Below are 19,207 nucleotides of genomic sequence, written 5' to 3'. Positions count from 1 at the left end.
AAAGCCAGCAATAGAGCACTCACACACACATTCACACACGGGCCTCACTCTCACTCCAGTGAGGCCATGGAGGGCTCAATCCCACCCTGGTGTCTGCGTCAGCAGGCACCCTCAAGGAAGGGAGAAGAGATTCAGCCTGTGCCCCTGCATGCACACACCAGGACCCTCCCCATCCCAGGCCGGCCCCACTCACCCCCACAAAGCTGGGCAGCTCCTTGTGCAGAAGTTTCTTCATCTCCCCCTTACTCAGCTTGAACTTGTCACCCTCTTGGCCAGAGTACTTGTGGAAGGTGGTGACCATCACAGCCAGCGCCTACTCCAGAGGACTGGACATCTCAGATCTGGGGCTGCAGGGCTGGCAAGTAATGGAGACGCCTCAGCCCAGCCTGCAGGACCCACTTCTGCCCCAAACTGCCTCTCCAAGCCCCTCTCTGAATGGGCAAGCAGGGCTGCATCTCCCGCTCGGCCTAAGGCTCCCTGGGCAGGGGCCATACCTTCACCTCACGCTGTGGGCAGATGCTAGACCTTCCTCTGTATTTGGAAGGGCCTCATGTCTCCTCCCATCACACTTGGGGCCCACCCTGAGTGCAGGGCTCCCCTCTTTGAGCATCTGCGGAAAGGAAATGACAGGGTGGCCAGAGTCCCATTTGGGATCCTCTTTGTGCAGCTCCTTCCACAGGCCAGTGGGCTCTGTGCCAGCGCTGCGGAGATGGGCATCTCCATGGGCTAGTCACTGGGCTCGCTGGGCTCTGGCAGTGGCCATGGCTACGGCCCAGGGGTACGAGGTTCCCCGAGGAGTCAATTCCTTCCTCTGCCAGAGGGTGTCGCTCTCCCATCTGACTGGAAGGTCCCTTGGGCGGGCTCATATCCTCCCTCAGACGAGGGGCTCTCACCGGGTAGGGAATGTGTGTCCCCTCATACTGGAGGCCCCTGAGCAGGGGTGCTGGCTCTATGCAGACAGGGCATGGGTAGGGTGGAGGCAACCGAACACCGCCCCCCCACCAGGAAGCGTCCTATTGGGACTGGAATTAAAGAAACTAAAAGCCCAGCGCCCTGGGATCAGGGCAGAATCTAAGACCGAGGACAGACCTCGGAGGTCATCTTTTCCAAGGCTCTGCCTCTGAGAATGGTCACACCACCCCCGGAGGGTTAAGCAGGTCCCAGGGTGAGGTCAGAGGAGCTGGCACCAGAAGCGAGAAGAGCTCCTGGCCCATCCTGCCAGCCCTGCCTTCGGGAGGTAGGAGAAGACAGGAAGAAGCAGTGGGCAGGAACCCAGGCGGGCCCGCGTGCTCGAGATCCCTGGCTCTTGTTCCTCAGTCCTGCTGGAATCCAGGACTTTGCAAAACAACAAAAACAAAATCCAAACAAACCCAGGATCCTCCTTAAAGCACCCACCCTACCCCCACCCACCCCATGCACGCTTCATACTCCTGGGCTTAAAGCCCCAAGAAGTGCCTCTAGACTGACAGCCGGACTGCGAGACCCAAGAGAGAGCCTCAGAGTAACCCCTAAACACCACAGAGGAACCTGGAAAAGGCCTCAGTCTGACACTTCACAGGAGGTCCCCCCAGATGCAGAGACCCACAGAGGCCCCAGGCCTCTTCCACCAAGGGAGCCAGAAGGAGACAGAGATCAAGACAAAGGGACAGACGGCACAAAGTAGCACAACACTGTAAATCAACTATGCTCCAATAAAAATTAATTTAAAAAAAAAAGACAAAGGGACAAAGGTAGAGACCCATGGGGGTCGGCCCCACCCAGCCCTCAGCAGGACAGAGGTACTCACCAGACCTGATAGCAGAGAGACACCCTGGAAGGAAAACCAGGTGCCCAGAGTGGGGATTTATATGCCAGCCCCACTGGCCCCCAACATTGTATTTTAAGGAAACCAAACCTGCCCTAACCTGATCCTGCCAAAGCCTGGCCTCCTGCCACTCCCAGCCCCGTCCGTCCCAGAGACTGCCAGCTGCACTGCCAGCTGCCCAGCTCAGCTCGGGGAGAGCTCTAGGCCAGCCAAGGGCAGCCCCCTCCCCCAGGCCCACCCAGGCCACAGAGGGGAGTGGGAGGTGTCATGGGGAAGGGGTAGCCTGGGCCCAGGGCAGGGGAGACAGCCCCTGTTTGCAGGGCCTGGTGACTCAGGCCAGGCTTTGTTCTCATGACACACGCCTGCGAGCCACAGCTCACTGGTGTGTCAGTGGCTGCAGGTGCCCACTGGGACTGCACAGGCCTGTGTATGTGTGCTGGAGAAGCCAGAAGGCAACTGGGGGGGCATCAGGAAGAAGAGGGCAGGGGTCACCTCAGGGAACGAGGGAGACAAAGTCACTTTTTTGGTTTAACATTTATTTATTTATTTATTTATTTATTTATTTATTTATTTATTTATTTATTTATTTATTTATTTATCTGGCTGCACTGGGTCTTAGTTGCGGCATGCAGGATCTAGTTCCCTGACCAGGGATCGGTCGTGGGCCCCCTGCATTAGGAGTGCGGAGTCTTAGCCACTGGACCACCAGGGAAGTCCCCAAAGTTACTTTTAATAGCCAGAACCAGAATACCTTTCAATAATGTAACAAGGAAAGTGGGTATGTTTAAACATACCCGGAAAGGCCCCCTTTGGGTAGGAGGGGGTCTGGCAGGAGGCAGGAAGGCAGTGAGAGGTGGAGATGGCTCTGTTATAGTCAGCTGGGGTGAGCAGCAGTCTGTGGTGTGTAAGGAAGCCCCGGGAGGGTTGAAGGGAGAGGAGAAAACTCGGGCCTCCTGCAGGCTGGGAGGTGGGCAGGTGACGGGGGGCCAGACAGCTCCCCAAGCCCGGTGGCCAGGCCTGGGTGAGGCCACAGCCTCCCTCACCCCACTCCTCCAGGCCCCTCCCCAGAGAAAGGCAAACACTGAGGCCTTTCAGGACCCAGCCCAGGGAAGGGGCTTTCAGAGAAGAGCAGGCTTCACGCTGCCCCTTCCCAGGCCCCCCTCCCCTACTGCCCCAATCCCGTCCCGGCACCGCACTTCCTGTGGGCCCAGCTCCCCTCCCCCCACCAGATGTCCACCAGCTTCTTTCCCCTCCCCCAACACCCCTAGTCCTAGGTGACTCACCCGTGGTTCCAGGCCCAGATGCCCAGGCAGTGACTCAGCGGCACCGCCCTCCTCTCCCAGGGCCAGGGCAGCCGCAGTCCCAGGGCAGTAGGCGGAAATCCCAACCCAGCTTGGGAGGAGAGAGCACTGGCACAGACACCCCTCATCAGGCCCACCCGGGGAGCTTTGGCTCATGATACCACAGAGAAGCTCAGACTGAGTACCCACAGAGGATCAGACATCAAGCCAGGCTGCTGTCCTCTTGCGGGCCACCGTGGGACGTGGAGGCAACCTGAGCGGCGTAGATGAAGTCAGCCTTAGGGCCCCCAGCATCCTCTCCTACGCCTTTGCAAACCACCCAGTGTCCCTCCTCCCCAAGGCACTTGGACCCCTCATGCTACTGCTCTTCCCCATCAAAACCTACTTCAGGCCGAGCCTGGAATAAAAGTCGTTCACCCTGAGGTTAAAGACCACTGGGGTGCAATGCATTGCTTTTTACAGCACTTCTTCCATTTTAACTGAGGACTTCAGCAGACGCCACTTCTGCTCAGAAACTGCAGTGGTGTCCCCATGGCTCTTGCTGGTAGTGAAGTGCTTCAGGCTTTGGCCCCCCCACCTGCATTCCAACCTCCCCTGCCTATCCCCTAACTGCCTGCTCACTGTGCCTGAGCACATGGGGCTACGTGCACCTGGGGGGGGGGGCCAAGACTCTGTTCAAGTTCATCCTTCTGTTCAGAATGTGCCCACTCACCACATCCCTTCCTGCTGAAATCCCACCTATCCTTCAAAGGCCGGTTTAATGCCCCCGACCTCACGGAGCCCGCCCCAGGGCCAACCAGATTCTGTCTCTACCTGCTCTGTCCCATACCAAGCACTCCTTTTGTCCTGTGTGCTCAGAGCATTCTGCTCTCCATTGAATCACTCGTGTACTTGTCTTCTCTCGCCCTCACTCCCACATGGTGAGCTCACAGGGCAGGGACTGCAGGAGCAAAGGGTCTTGCCCACACCAGGTGCTAACTGGGAGTTTATGGTTACCGAATGGGGGGTGGCGTGCTGGGGGCGGTATTTAGGAGCCAGGGGGCCTTCCCACCTCCCCAAATCACATCACTGATTATGCTACCAAATCATATCTTCTCCTCTGGATCCCAGGAGTGGAACTGAGACACTGGGTTGGAAAACGGAGCTTCAGAGAGCTATGAGTCCCTGAGAAGTGACTGCAGGAAACATCACGCTCCCGGGACCCAGTGAGGGAAGGAGCAGAGCAAACTCCCCAGCGGGCAGGGATGGAGATGGGAGGCAGACAGACGGAAACTGGGAGAAAAGGTCTGAGAAAAATAAAGTCACAGAAACAAAGGGATTGTGAGGGAAAAGAGAAGAAGACCAGAAAGATGAGAGAGAGAGAGGGCAAGAGTGCCACTGATTGCTAGGGGCACTACCTGGACACCTGTCCTTAAATAGGAACTGAGGCCAGGTCAGTGCCAATCAAGGGGCCATATTCCTGAGACTGATGAAAATCACATAATTTGCCACTAACTTGCTGTGTGATCTAGAGCAATTCCCTCCCCCTCCTGGCAGAACAGGAGGGTTGGATAGACCGACCCCTAGAGTCCAATCCTGCTCTACATTCTCCACTTCTCCATGAAGGCAGAGAAGCCAGGACACAGGCAGGCAGTGGGCACATCCTGGCAGTGACTGTGCCCATGAGACTGGGAAGCTGGGTGTCTGCTTTCCGTCCATCCCTTCGCCCCAGCTCCAGGTGCCAGAGGTTTCCCACCAGTGGCTCCTGGGCTTTGCCTGTCTTGTTTATGCCTCCTGGTGGTTGCGACATGTCATTGCAGGCTGGTCTCTGGGCTCTCCTTTCCCTCCCTCCTGTCGGGGTCTGCCAGTTCTTGCCCTGCCCTGCTCCTGACTCAGGCAGGAGAAGGCAGTGCTGATTCTTCTCCAGCGAGCCTTCCCACACCCACACCTCTCACACCTGCCTGATGTATGAAGTTTTTCCAGGCCAGGTGGACTTCTGTAAACTGTTTAAAAGCCACAGGGAGCGGGCAGGAGGGAACTAGGTGGCAGAAGTGAGGTGCTGAACACTGTCAAGCTCTGCCAACCCTCCCACTGTCCCGGGGGCAGCTTGGCAGGAAGGGAAATAGTCTTGCTGTTGGGGCCCCAGGTTTAAGCCCTGGCTTTCTCCTGACTTACTGTGCGACTCTGGGGGAGTTGCACCAACCTCTGAGCTTAAACTTTTTCACTACAAGGATCCCTTTTATTCTACTTCTCCCCCCCCCACGCCCCTGCAAATCTGCTTTGAGATATTTTCTCTTAACAAACTGAATGAAATAATTTATCTACTATCCCCTGACAGCCTGCTCAGCATGAGAGAACCTGCGTTATCACACTGGGTGTGGGTCATTCTGGACCTGCTGTGTGTAATGCATTTGTCATTCTCTTTGCTGGAGGGGTGCGGACTGACATTATGGGGCACCTACTGTGTGCAGGGTAACTGTCCATATATCATCCCATTTAATTTACACAACAATCCCAGGAAATTGGTACAGTCTTACCCCACTTTACAAAGGAGAAAATTGAGGCTCAGGGAAGTTTTCCCAAGCTCACACAATGAATGAGGCATGACTTAAACACAGGTGGTCACAATGGTAAACCTCCCCTATAACGTCCAATCATCAAGAATCCTCAAGAGGGGCTTCCCTGGTGGCACAGTGGTTAAGAATCCGCCTGTCAATGCAGGGGACACGGGTTCGAGCCCAGGTCTAGGAAGATCCCACATGCCGCGGAGCAACTAAGCCCGTGCGCCACAGCTACTGAGCCTGCGCTCTAGAGCCCGCAAGCCACAACTTCTGAAGCCCAGGTGCCTAGAGCCTGTGCTCCGCCGCAACAAGAGAAGCCACCGCAATAAGAAGCCCGCGCACCACAACGAAGAATAGCCCCCACTCGCCACAACTAGAGAAAGCCCGCGCAGCAATGAAGACCCAATGCAGCCAAAAATTAATTAATTGATTTTTTTAAAAAATAAAGAGAGACGTTCTAAGAGATCAATGTATAATACTAGGAAATCGTTGTAGCAGAGAAGTTAAGACGTTAGATTCTGAGTTTGAATCTTGACTCCACCATATTCTAGCTCTATTGATCAAGATCTTTCAGCTGTAAGAGACAGGAGTTCAAGGCAAGCTCACTGAAGATAAAAGGGGATGTATTCTGTCACATAACTGGTAAGAATCACTGTGATAATTCACAGGATCAATGAACCACAGCCTTGGGGGCTAGAACAGGGAACTCAACACCACCCATCCATCCGTCCAGCCTTCTCTCATCACTGTTTGTCTCTCTTTGCATGTTGGCTTCACTCTTACTATAGCAGGGTCTTTCTGTATAACAAGGAACGTGGCCACAGACTATTCCAGCTTTGTAGACCCGGTGTCCGTATATCTCAGGAAGAGCCCTGATTGGCCCTGCCTGGTTCATGTACTCAGCTGTGGACCGATCCCTGTTTCCAGGGAGTCAGGGTTTTATAAATGGCCAGCGTGGTCAGGTACCCAGCCTACAGTCAAGGATCTCTTTCCAAAAGAAGGAAGCAAACTACCGCAGTCACTACACTAGCCATGTGACCTTACAAACATGACTTAACCCCCCTCTAGGAATCAGTTTCCTCTCCTGTAACATGAGGATACTATCACCCACCTCACAGATCAAATGAGATAACGCATGTAAAGTACCTAGTGGGCACTCAGTGAATGTTATTAGATACAACAGAAGAAGAAACCACGACGTACAGTTAGAATCAGCGTCATTGCCGAGATGGGGTCATCTGACATGTCAGCAACATAAAACCATGATCAAAACTCTCACATCCACTGAAACACAAGGATGATACTCTACTCCCAGTTTCCCTGTCAACATTTATAAGTTTTTTGAGCCCTCATTTTGTCATCTGCTAGTATCAGATGTTAACAGTTTAATACAAACTAATAAAGAAAATCTTAAAATTGAGGAAAATCTGCTCATTTGCTTCATTCATTCTCCTAGCTTGGAAATGATCTTGTTTTCCCCAGTATAATTGGCAAAACATCTAGGACCCACTTCAAATATAGCAGAGTTCGGTGACAACCTCGGCTGACCTAGTTCAATGCCTCCCCATACCCCATCTCATGGATAAGGAAATTGACTCCCTACATGGGGGTAGATACACACATCATCCATCCCAGCTTACTCAGGATGTTAAGATCGTCCACCTCCAGTTACCCTGGCTCTTTATTCACCAACCAGCCTCTGGTTTGTATTTGGATTCTCACAGAAACTTTCCTTCTGGGAAGAAATTGAGCTCATTTCTACAATGTTTGTGTTTAACCACACAGTCGTAAGAATGCACAAGAATTAGTCTCTCAGAACAAGATCATCCCTAAGTGAAGTAATAAAGAAAGACTTTCTGAACCTGCCCAGCTAGATAAACATCTGATTCTAAGATGGAAAGAGGGCAGCAGTCAGGTAGAGGGGAAGAAACTCAAGTGTACTGAGTATTTACTCTGTGTAGACATTGTTTCAAGTACTACACATACATTACCTAAATTAATCCTCCCAACCACCCTATAATGTGGGGCATGTCTGTGATTAAGACATCAGGAAACAGAAGCTAAGGGGATTAAGTGTAGAGCCAGGACTGGAACTCAGGTTGGCCTGGCTGCAGAGCACTACTCCTCAATCACCCAGACTGCCTGCCTCTCCTCCGTCCAAAGTTCCTTTTCTGGTCACTTCCCTGGTCCCTCTTCTCCCTACCCCTGCTGGTAGGGCTGACATTAGTCTCATACCCTTTTCTCTCTTGCTTGCTTCCCTCTGTCTCTTTTCTCTCTCTCCCTCTTTCTCACAACATCATCACCCTCCCAGTTTAGACAACTCCTAAAATGAAAGGGTGTGATTCTGCATTCAGGCAGCTCCACCCTCCCAGTCCCAGGCTGTCACTGCTCCCCTGGTCATCCAAGCCCCAACATGGGCATCATCCTGCCTTATTCTGTAGAACCCCAGATCCAGCCAAGCAGCCTCTCCAGCTCAGGTCCTCACTGAACACACACCAAGGGCTGCTGGGTTTTCCTTGGAACCTCACCTGGCCGACCCTTCCTCTCTGTGCCTGTAGCTAGAGGCTCACCACAGCTGTCCTGGGAGAGCAACTTCCTGACCCATCTCTTCTGGGACCCCACTCTCTCCCTTCATCCATTCTGATCGTAGCTATCTAACTATCCATTCTATCCCCTACTTGCTCAAAAACCTTCTGGGTCTCTCCATTGACCATCACATCATTTAAACTCTTCAGTGTGTATGCGTAATCTAAAAAGAAATGATACAAATGAACTTATCTACAAAACAGAAACAGACTCACAGACTTAGAGAACGGAAGTTATGGTTACCAGGGGGGCAGGGTGGAGGGAAGGGACAGTTGGGGAGTTTGGGACTGACATGTACACACTGCTACATTTAAAATGGATAACCAACAAGGACCTACTGTGTAGCACAGGGAACTCTGCTTAACGTTATGTGGCAGCCTGGACGGGAGGGGAGTTTGGGGAAGATGGATACATGCACATGTATGGGTGAGTCGCTTTGCTGTGCACCTGAAACTATCACAACCTTGTTAATTGGCTATACTCCTATATAAAATTAAAAGTTTTAAAAATAAATAAATAAACAAACTCCAGTGTGGCTCTCAAGGGTACAACTCTCTGATTCATTATTTATTCATGCACACAACGAAGGTTAATTACATAGTGACACTGCACTAGGCCCTGGGGATACATTGGTGGAAAAAAACTGACACATCCCTTGCCCTGGTGGGGCATGTAATCAAGTGAGGAAGACAGGCAATAAATGTAAATTATAAGTTGTAGTAAGAGCTATGAATGAAAACCAGTGTGTGCAATGATAGAGGATCATCACCTGGGTAGGGTGGTCAGGAAACGGCCTGCTAAGGAGGAGACCTTTCATCTGAGACCTGAGGGATGAGGAGTTCCCCACACAGGGCATAGAGGATGAACATTCCAGGCACTGGACCAGAGATGGGAGGGAGTTTGGGGTGTGAAAGAAGCAAAAGAAGACCAGTGTGGGTGGGGCATGAATGGTGAGGGAGAGAATGGCATAAGATGGAATTGCAGAGGTCAGGAGGGGTCAAGTCATGCAGAGCCTTGTAGGCCAATGTAAGGAGTTTGGGTTTTATTCTAAGTACAATAGGAAACCATGGAAGGATTTTAAGTAATAGAATGGCATAGCCTAATTTAGGTTTTAAACATGACTCTGGGGTACTTTCAATGAAAAATGGCAGAGTAGGGACTTCCTTGGTGGTCCGGTGGTTAAGACTCCACACTTCCACTGCAGGGGGCACAGGTTCAATCCCTGGTTGGGGAAGTAAGATCCCGCATGTAGTGCAGCACAGCCAAATAATAATAATAATAATATAAAATAAAATATATGATTAAAAAAAAAGAAAAATGGCAGAGTAGAGATATTTTTTTGTTTCTCCACTTTGGAAGTTCCCTAAGTATAATCAAACAAAACAAAATGTAGAGGAGGGAAAGACCATGCTTAATGAAACTGGTATAACTCCAAACCACAAATCATGAAGGGCACCTGCCAAATACAGTTAAGTGTGGATCTGAGCAAGGGCCCTACATGAAAGCAGAAACATGCTGCTCAAACCCCTGGGTTTGAGAACACCCCCTTAAAAGGATAGCCTATGTCCCTTTGATTGAAGCAATGGTATTTGAGGCTGAGAACAAGCTGAAAAGAGGTCTCGCTGAGGAGAGATCTTCCTGCGGAGACCTAGTTTGACACCTCAGGACAACAGGGAAGGGATAGCTTAAGAAGATACCATGCTGGCATGACATTCCTATTGCCTTGTGACATGGCCTCCTAGTCTAGAATGCCACCAGAATGAACTGGGGTAAAGCAGGAAAGGAGGCAGAGAATGTCAGACCGTACGCCACCAAGTTTGACTGTGATGCAACCCTACCTCACAAATGCCAAAAATTGAAAGGAGATATGTGCCTCCACACACCACCAGGTACCATCCCAGCCCACTACACTCCCACCCCACTCTACAGCACACCATCCTTCAGGCAATAGCTAGCTCCATTCAAAGTAAACAATAATCAGAGAAGACAATGTTTAAGAAAATTTCATGCAACATGACCTCTTTTTTAAAAACAACTTTTTTAAAAAGATACAAAGATTCTAAGAAAAGATTATACAGCAAAAGAAAGAAAAGGGAAAATTAGAAGACTTCAGAAAAGAAATAAAAGGAAAAAATTAAATCATTACATAGATGAAGACCATATTTTTAAATAGAATAAACACAGTGGAAAACAAAATCAGGAACATAATGATAGGTTTAAGAAAATCATAAAAAAAGAAATGGAAAAGCACAATAATGAAAATATCATTATGGTAAGAAGGAAAAATGTGGAAAACAGAAAAATCCAACCAATATATAATTGGTATTTCTGAAGAAGAGAACAAAACAAATAGAATAAATTAATCTAAAATAAATACTTGACTGTTCAAATCTAATGCACACAGCATATTCCAAGGAAAAAAATGATCCAGAACTACCAAAACCAAGACATATTCTGATGAAGTCATTGTGTTAAAAAAGAAAGAATTATGGTATATATATATATATATATATATATATATATATATATATATATATTATGGACTATTACTATTATATATATATATATATATTATATATATATATATTATGGACTATTATTCGGCCATAAAAAATAATGAAATAATGTTATTTGCAGCAACATGGATGGACCTAGAGATTATCAAACTAAGTGAAGTCAGACAAATATATGATATCACTTATATGTGGAATCTAAAAAAATGATATAAATGAACTTATTTACAAAACAGAAATAGACTCACAGGCATAGAAAACAAACTTATGGCTACCAAAGGGGATGGGGGGGTGGGGATAAACTAAGACTTTGGGATTAACATACACACACTGCTTATAGGACATTCCATCCGAAAGCAGCAGAATACACTTTCTTCTCAAGTGCACATGGAACATTCTCTAAGATAGATCACATCTTGGGCCACAAATCAAGCCTCAGTAAATTTATGAAAATTGAAATGATATCAAGCATCTTTTCCAAGCACAAAGCCATGAGATTAGAAATCAATTACAGGGGAAAAAAAAACTGTAAAAAACACAAATACATGGAGGCTAAACAATATGTTACCAAACAACCAATGGATCACTGAAGAAATCAAAGAGGAAATCAAAAAATGCCTAAAGACAAATGAAAACACAACGATCCAAAACCTATGGGACGCAGCAAAACCAGTTCTAAGAGGGAAGTTTATAGCAATATAATCTTACATCAGGAAACAAAAATAATCTCAAATAAACATACACACACTACTATATATAAAATAGGTAAACAAGGACCTATACTCAATATCTTATAATAACCTATAATGGAAAAGAATCTGAAAAAGAATATATGTGTGTGTGTATGTATAACTGAATCACTTTGCTGTACACTTGAAACTAACACAACGCTGTAAATTAACTATACTTCAATTTAAAAAAAAATAGAAAGAAAAAAGAATTAGACTTCCATTTCCATCTGATTAAAATGTAATAGTCATACTTTTTCTAATTCACAGCTAAGCTCAAAAGAAAGTAAAGGAAATCCCCGGAGACCCAAAGCAAAGGAAGAACTAAAAACCAAGTAGTAAGCATGAGTTAATGCTGCAGCTGTCCTTGGGAAGGGGTGGTTTCTAGTCTCAGGAAACAAAGGGCTTCAGTTTTTAGGGACCAATGGAAAAGAAGTGAGTCTAAATCTGCAAGTAGCTGGGAAATGGGAAGCCCCCTACATGAAGCAAAGACCCTCAAAGGACTGCTCCCTTAATGAAAGAATGGCCTGAAAGAAAAATCTCTCACCAGCAGAATGAGATTACAAGGGAGCTTGTATAGTGGCATGGTTCAGAAAATCTCAAAATAAGAAATTAGCATAAAAAGTGGTGCTAAACTGGTAATGGCCTGAGGTACTTGATAAAAACAAAATGACTTTGAAGGCCCAAACTCTTAAAACAGATTAACCAGGATTCCCCCAGATAAAACTGAGAATGAGGACTTCCCTGGTGGCACAGTGGTTAAGAATCCGCCTGCTAGTGTAGGGGACACGGGTTCGATCCCTGGTCCGGGAAGATCCCAGATGCCGCAGAGCAACTAAGCCCATGCTCCACAACAACTGCGCCTGCGTGCTGCAACTACTGAAGCCCATGCATCTAGAGCCCGTGCTCCGCAACAAGAGAAGCCACCACGATGAAAAGCCCCCGCACAGCAACGAAGAGTAGCCCCTGCGCACCACAACTAGAGAAAGCTCACGTGCAGCAATGAAGACCCAACACAGCTAATCAATCTTAAAAAAAAAAACTGAGAGTGAAATTTGAAAAATTACATAAAATAGGCAGCTTTGCAGGGGAAAAAATATATATATATTTTATATATATATATATATATATATATATATATATATATATATATATATATATATATATAATTCACCAAAATTGACTAAGAGAGAGAAAATCTGAAGACCTATAACTATTAAAGAAATTGATCTGTAGTATAAATCCACACAATAATGATAAAAATTAAAAATAAAACAGATCCAAATGATTTTTGCAGGCAAGTTTATCAAACAGCCAAGAAAAAAATGTTATACAAACTTATATTTCTAGAAAACAGAAAAAGAGGAAAGAGTGCCCAGCTTATTTTATGTGGCAGTTATGAAATAAACTTTGCGGTAAAGACTGCTGGTTGCCCCATTACCTATTCTCTTGTCTCTCATAGCAAAAGAACCCGTACTTTTAAGTTCAAATAAAGGCCACACTCCCCAGCCTTCCTTGCATCTAGGAGTAGCCACATGACTAAGCTCTGGCCTAGAGAAGAAAACAGAAGTGATGTTACTGAGCAGGTCATTATGAAGCCTTCCCCGGACAGACCACCCCCCCACACCCTCCACGTCCTCCTCCTGTCTCTCATTTGTAGAAAAGCTTCGGTCTCCGAGGCCTCCCATGAGTCACAAAAAGCCAGCTCAAGAGTCAAGGATTGAAAGAATGGGAACATATAGTAACAAAAGATAGCAGTTTGGCCAGGAGACCTGGTAACAATTTAAACAGGTCAGCCATATGGCAGTCACAGAATCGCTCACTCCTCCCTGAAGGACATAGAGAACAGAGTCTGATGCACATTCCTGAGTTGTTTTGCAGATACTAAAACCACCACCAGAGGGAAAAAGCTAACTACATGGTAACCAGACTATAGCCATGATATAAGCTGCTCCATCTTGAGCAGTACTAAATCTATGACTTGCCTAATTCCAGAAACAGGCCTCAAGGAAATGGGAACAAATCAACCCTGGAGTTGTAGATTGACTGCTTTTAAAACAATCAAGATGTTGCTGACCAGATCACTGCATGACCAGTTTTGAGATGATTGTCAGAGTTGACTGTTACTGTTCGGCACATAGCCCCTGCCTGCACACCCCTGAAACTTCCCAGTTTTTTCCTATAAGATCCTCTTCCCACTAACTGGCAACTTGGAGATGGTTTTGTGGGCACTAGTCCACCATCTTCCCAGGTTGCCAGCTTCCTGTATAAAGCATCTGTCTTTTTCCACCAACCCTTGTCTCTCAAACATTGACTTTTGAGCCAAATCTGAGTTTGATTCCAACTCTGGCCAGTAACAGCGATAGATGCAACTTCTGAATCATGTCCTTAATGGCAGAGAACAGGCTCTTCTTTCACTGCTGTTTAGAATACAGATGAGCCATTTGGACCATACAAACCAGGGAGAGCTGAGCAGAACCACCAAACTAGCCCTAGACCACAAACCTCCAGATAGTACATGACAAAGCAGTCAACTTCTTCCTCCTTGCCTCTGCTATTTTTGGTATTTGTTACACACAGCCAAATCTGTGTACTAAGTAAGTCACCCTACATGTTAACACCAGAAATGTACCATATGAGAAAGGAAAATTAGAAACCAATCTCAATTATGCTTACAGATACAAAATCCTCAGTAAACTATTAGCAAATGGAATCCATCATTATACTTAAGAAAAATGCATCATGACTAAGTTGGTCAACGTCATGAATGCAGAGATGGTTTTAACAATAGAAAATGTATTAATGTAAGTCACCCCATTAACAGATTAAAAATTAAAATTAGACGATTATCTCAATAGATGCCAGAATAAATTCAATACCCATGCATAATGAAACTCTTAGTAATCTAGGAATGGAAAGAAATATCTTGACCAACAAAGGGCATCTATCAAAAACCTAGTTCAATTTCATTCTCAATAGTAAATGATTTAAATTATTCATTTTTTTAATATAAATTCATTTATTTATTTATTTTTGGCTGCATTGGGTCTTCGTTGCTGCACGCAGGCTTTCTCTAGTTGCGGCGAGCGGGGGCAACTCTTCGTTGTGGTGCGCGGGCTTCTCGTTGCGGTGGCTTCTCTTTTTGCTGAGCGTGGGCTCTAGGCACGCAGGCTTCAGTAGTTGTGGCACGTGGGCTCAGTCGTTGTGGCACACGGGCTCTAGAGAGCAGGCTTAGTAGTTGTGGCCCACGGGCTTAGTCACTCCGTGACATGTGGGATCTTCCCGGACCAGGGCTCGAACCCATGTCCCCTACATTAGCAGGCAGATTCTTAACCACTGCACCACCAGGGAAGTCCCTAAATCATTCTTATTAAAGTCAAGAACAAGGAAAGGATTCCCACTATTATCACTTCACTCAACGTTAAACTGAAGAGTATGGCCATTTTTCTTAAGGTCTAAGGATTAGGAAAAAATAACAAGATGATATGATTGTCTCCATGGAAAGACAAGAACCCTGACAGCTGACTACAAACAGGGCAGCATAAAAGCCCTGTTGGGATAAGAAGCGGATGAACATAGGTGTGGGCTGACCTGGGGCAGCCAAGCTCCCTCCTGCAAATCCCCAGAGCTGGAGGATTACGACCTAAAGAGACTGCCTCTTCCCAGAGCTGTGTTTTAAATTAAAGTTTGAAGGCATAGCCCTTCCCAGAATGTTGCCTAGTAGAGTGACAGCAAAGAGAATAGTGACCCTAGTTCTCTGGTGTCTTTGGCTGTCCACACTGAGGGCCCCAATACCCATCGCCAGACACAGTAACTGAGAACAAACCCCACCCCAGCGCAGGAAACATGTACTTACAAGCCAAAATAATCAGAACCTGAGGTGTATAGCTATTATAATGACATACAAAAAAGAGCAAGCTAAACCATTTGAAGGAGAATTGTTGAAATTGATGAACCAAGAAATTAAAATAAGATAATAAATATCCTCAAAAAGATAAAGAACAACTGATAGAAATAAGAACAAGAGGTCATAAAAAAAGAACCAAGTAGACATATCGAATATAAAAAATATATTTGTTGACATTAAGAACACAACAAGTGGAAAAAATAAAGGATGGATACAGCTGGAGAACAAATGAGTGAACTGGGAGATCAGACTGAGAAAATCTCCCAGAGGGCAGAAGAAAAGATTAAAGAGAGAATATTTCAAAAGGAGCTAAATGACATAGAGAATAAAAGTGTGAGATCAGGATAATAGGATTCCCCAAAGAGAGGGAAAAAAAAAAAGGTGGGGGGGGAATAGCTGAAGAAATATGGTAATACATTTCTGAGAGTTAGAGAAAGGTGAAAGGTCTCAGCTTGAAACGGTGCAGAGTGCTAACTGGGGTAACTAAGGAGGGGAAAAAACACATTTAGACTCATACTGAAATTTAAGTATATCAAATCAGATAAAATTCTATAAACATCTCCAAAAGAAATACAACGGAACAAAAATCAAACTGCATCAGACTTCTCAACAGAAACATTAGATGCAAGACAAAGTAGCAATGTTTTTAAACGTTGAAAGAAATCTTACATATAGCCAAATAGTCATTCAAATGTGAGGGTATTAAACCCTGGTGGTCCGGGGGTTGGGACTGCTCTTCAGCTGCCTGGGGCCGGGTTCAGTCCCTGGTGGGGGAAATAGGATCCCACAAGCAGCCTGGAACAGCCAAAAGAAAAAAAATAATCCTCAGGCATAGTAGGCCTCAGGAAAAAGACCAACATTAAAAACACTCTTCGGTACTTCCCTGGTGGCACAGTGGTTAAGAATCCGCCTGCCAATGCAGGGGACACGGGTTCGAGCCCTAGTCCGGGATGATCCCACATGCCACGGAGCAACTAAACCAGTGCGCCACAACTACTGAGCCTGCGCTCTAGAGCCTGCTACTGAGCCCAAGTGCCACAACTACTGAAGCCTGCGTGCCTAGAGCCCATGCTCTGCAACAAGAGAAGCCACGACAATAAGCCAGTGCACCGCAATGAAGAGTAGCCCCCACTCACCACAACTAGAGAAAGCCCACGAGCAGCAACAAAGACCCAGCACAGCCAAAAATAAAAAATAAATTTATTTTTTTAAAAAAACAACACTCTTAGAGAAGGTACTCAAATAAGAAGAGAGACAAATGAGGATGATGCCTGAGATATGGAGAGTAAAATTGGTTAAATAATATAATAAAACTGATTATTTTAAAAAGCCAAAGGGCAAGGGACAGAGAGAGAGAATGAAATGGCTGGTTGGAGAGCAGAGTCTCCAGTTGCTGCAGGTTATATTTGCAAAAAAAAATACTTGGCACAAAATTTTATTATCGGCTTGAGGAAAAGTACTTGAGGGACAAGACAGCTAGCATTTGGTTGGGGAATTACACAAAAGAAGAATCAACCTGAATTTTAAGCACTGTCAAGATGATGAGAGGAGAGAGAGGAAAGGGCACGACTAAAAGGATATGAGGGTGTGAAAAAGTACTTCTGCTATTAAGGGAAATATAAAATGAATGATACATTTAGAAATTATTCTAAGGAGGAACATGGAGTTAAATTAAAGCAATCACAACATTGTAAAAATATAGAATGTATAACTTTTAAAATACAAGAAGAAAGTTGGCTCCATCCGTTGGAAAGCAAGAAAGAAAAAAACAACAAAAAAGGCACAGTATATGGAAAATTAAATGTCAGAATAAGTCCTAATGCTATAAAGGAATCTGTAATAAAGATGAACAAAATAAACATACTTGTTAAAAGACAAAGATTCCCAAGTTGGGTTTAAAAATTTTTTCAGCAGTATGTTGCATACAAGAGAAACATTTAAAAGAAAAATGTATTAAATGTTTAAATTTTAAATATTTTAAATAAAAGAACAGGAGAAAATACACCAGGCAAATATAAAGCATAAGAAATATCAGGGAAGTAATTTTGATATTGGATAAAAGAGAACTCAAGATGAAAAAATATGAGACAAGAGGAACATAATACAAGAAAATACAAACATCATGAACATTAAAACACCAATAATATAGCCTCAAAATATACAAAGCAACAGCTAACAAAACTTCTGGAAGAAATAAATAAATTATGATTAGAAATTGTAATGTACTCTTCTCAGAAACTGATCAAGGAGACAAAACAAAAGCAGAAACATAAAATAGCTGAATAATGTTATTGGTAAATTCAAACTATTTGGTATATATATATAGAATCCTATACCCAACAAAGAGAACATAATCATTTTTTTCTAGCACATGTGGATCATGTAATATTGAATAAGCTCTAGGACACAAAAGAAGTCTCAATAAATTTCAAAGAATCATTATTACACAGATTATGTTTTCTTACTATAATACAATAAGAATTTTAATTAATAGATAATAAAATAGTTTTAAAAGAAACAGAAAAAAAATGAAAACAGCCCTAATGTTCATCAACAGTATAGAGAAATAAGTTAGAGCATATTTAAACAATGAAATATGACACAGTAAGGTAAATGAATGAACTTCATCAATATGGATAAAACAAGAGAGGAAGTTGCAGAAGAATCCATGCATTATGGTACTATTTATATAAAGTGCAAAAACATGCAATACTAAATAACATATTGCTTAGGAATACGTACACATGTGATCAAAAAATTTTTTTTTAATCAAGGGAATCATAAACTCATAATTCAGGATGGTGGTAAAAAACTATAAACTCATAATTCAGGAGCAAAATTTGCCACCCCAAAATGTGTCTCTTTGGCTTGAAGATTAATTTAATTTTAAGAAACATAAGACTCAGGAAGTCTTTCTTTTTACCTCCCCCTTAGCTGCCTAAAGAATTCGGATAAAAGCCAGAACAAAGCTATCACCAGAGCTATCTGCAAAGAATATAGGCTAGGTGTGGTAGGGAGAGATCAGAGCCCACTAGTGTCCGATTGTCTCTGCATGGCCCAGCAAACATATATTTACAGAATATTTGCTTCTCTATCTCCAACTGAATTGCCTTCCTCTCCTTTGAAGTTCCAAACAACTACCCCCAAATTCCTCTTTTGTCTTTAGCTGAAGATGGTATTTAAGGTGAGGGTTTTGACCATTTTGGTGAGTTACTTAAGTTTTCCTAGGTCTTGCCCATGTATACATCTTATTAACCTTTTGTTTGATTTTCTCCTGTTAATCTGTCTCATGTCAATTTAATTCTTAGACCAGCCAGAAGAACCTAGAAGGGCAGAGGAAAATTTTCTCCTCCCAATAGTGGCTACAGCTGTGGAGAGGGCCAGTGCAATATAGGACTGCACATGGAGGCCTTCACCTAGATCTGTAAGTTTTGTTTGTTTTAAGGGATCTAAAGCAAATATTTTTTAAATGTTCAAATTCAACAAAGCTTATGACTGGATAATGTGCTATTTTCTATACGCTTCTGTATGCTTGAAATATTTCATCATTAAAATAGTAGGAAAAGGGGGCTTCCCTGGTGGCGCAGTGGTTGAGAATCTGCCTGCCAATGCAGGGGACACAGGTTCGAGCCCTGGTCTGGGAGGATCCCACATGCCGCGGAGCGACTGGGCCCGTGAGCCACAATTACTGAGCCTGCGCGTCTGGAGCCTGAGCTCTGCAACAAGAGAGGCCGCGATAATGAGAGGCCCGCGCACCGCGATGAAGAGTGGCACCCACTTGCCACAACTAGAGAAAGCCCTCGCACAGAAACGAAGACCCAACACAGC

At 45.0% G+C, this 19,207-nt stretch overlaps 1 long non-coding RNA gene across 1 annotated transcript in view; it reads left to right on the top strand.

Moving 5' to 3' along the window:
• Positions 1–19,207, top strand: part of LOC309648206 — an 80,262-nt gene that overhangs the window by 14,143 nt on the left and 46,912 nt on the right. The window lies entirely within an intron of this gene.

This window comes from Balaenoptera physalus, assembly GCF_965194825.1.
Source record: "Balaenoptera physalus genome assembly, chromosome: 1".
In the NCBI taxonomy this organism is placed as follows: domain Eukaryota; kingdom Metazoa; phylum Chordata; class Mammalia; order Artiodactyla; family Balaenopteridae; genus Balaenoptera; species Balaenoptera physalus.
Note: the sequence above shows the minus strand (reverse complement) of the source record. Positions and strands in the feature narration are given on the sequence as shown.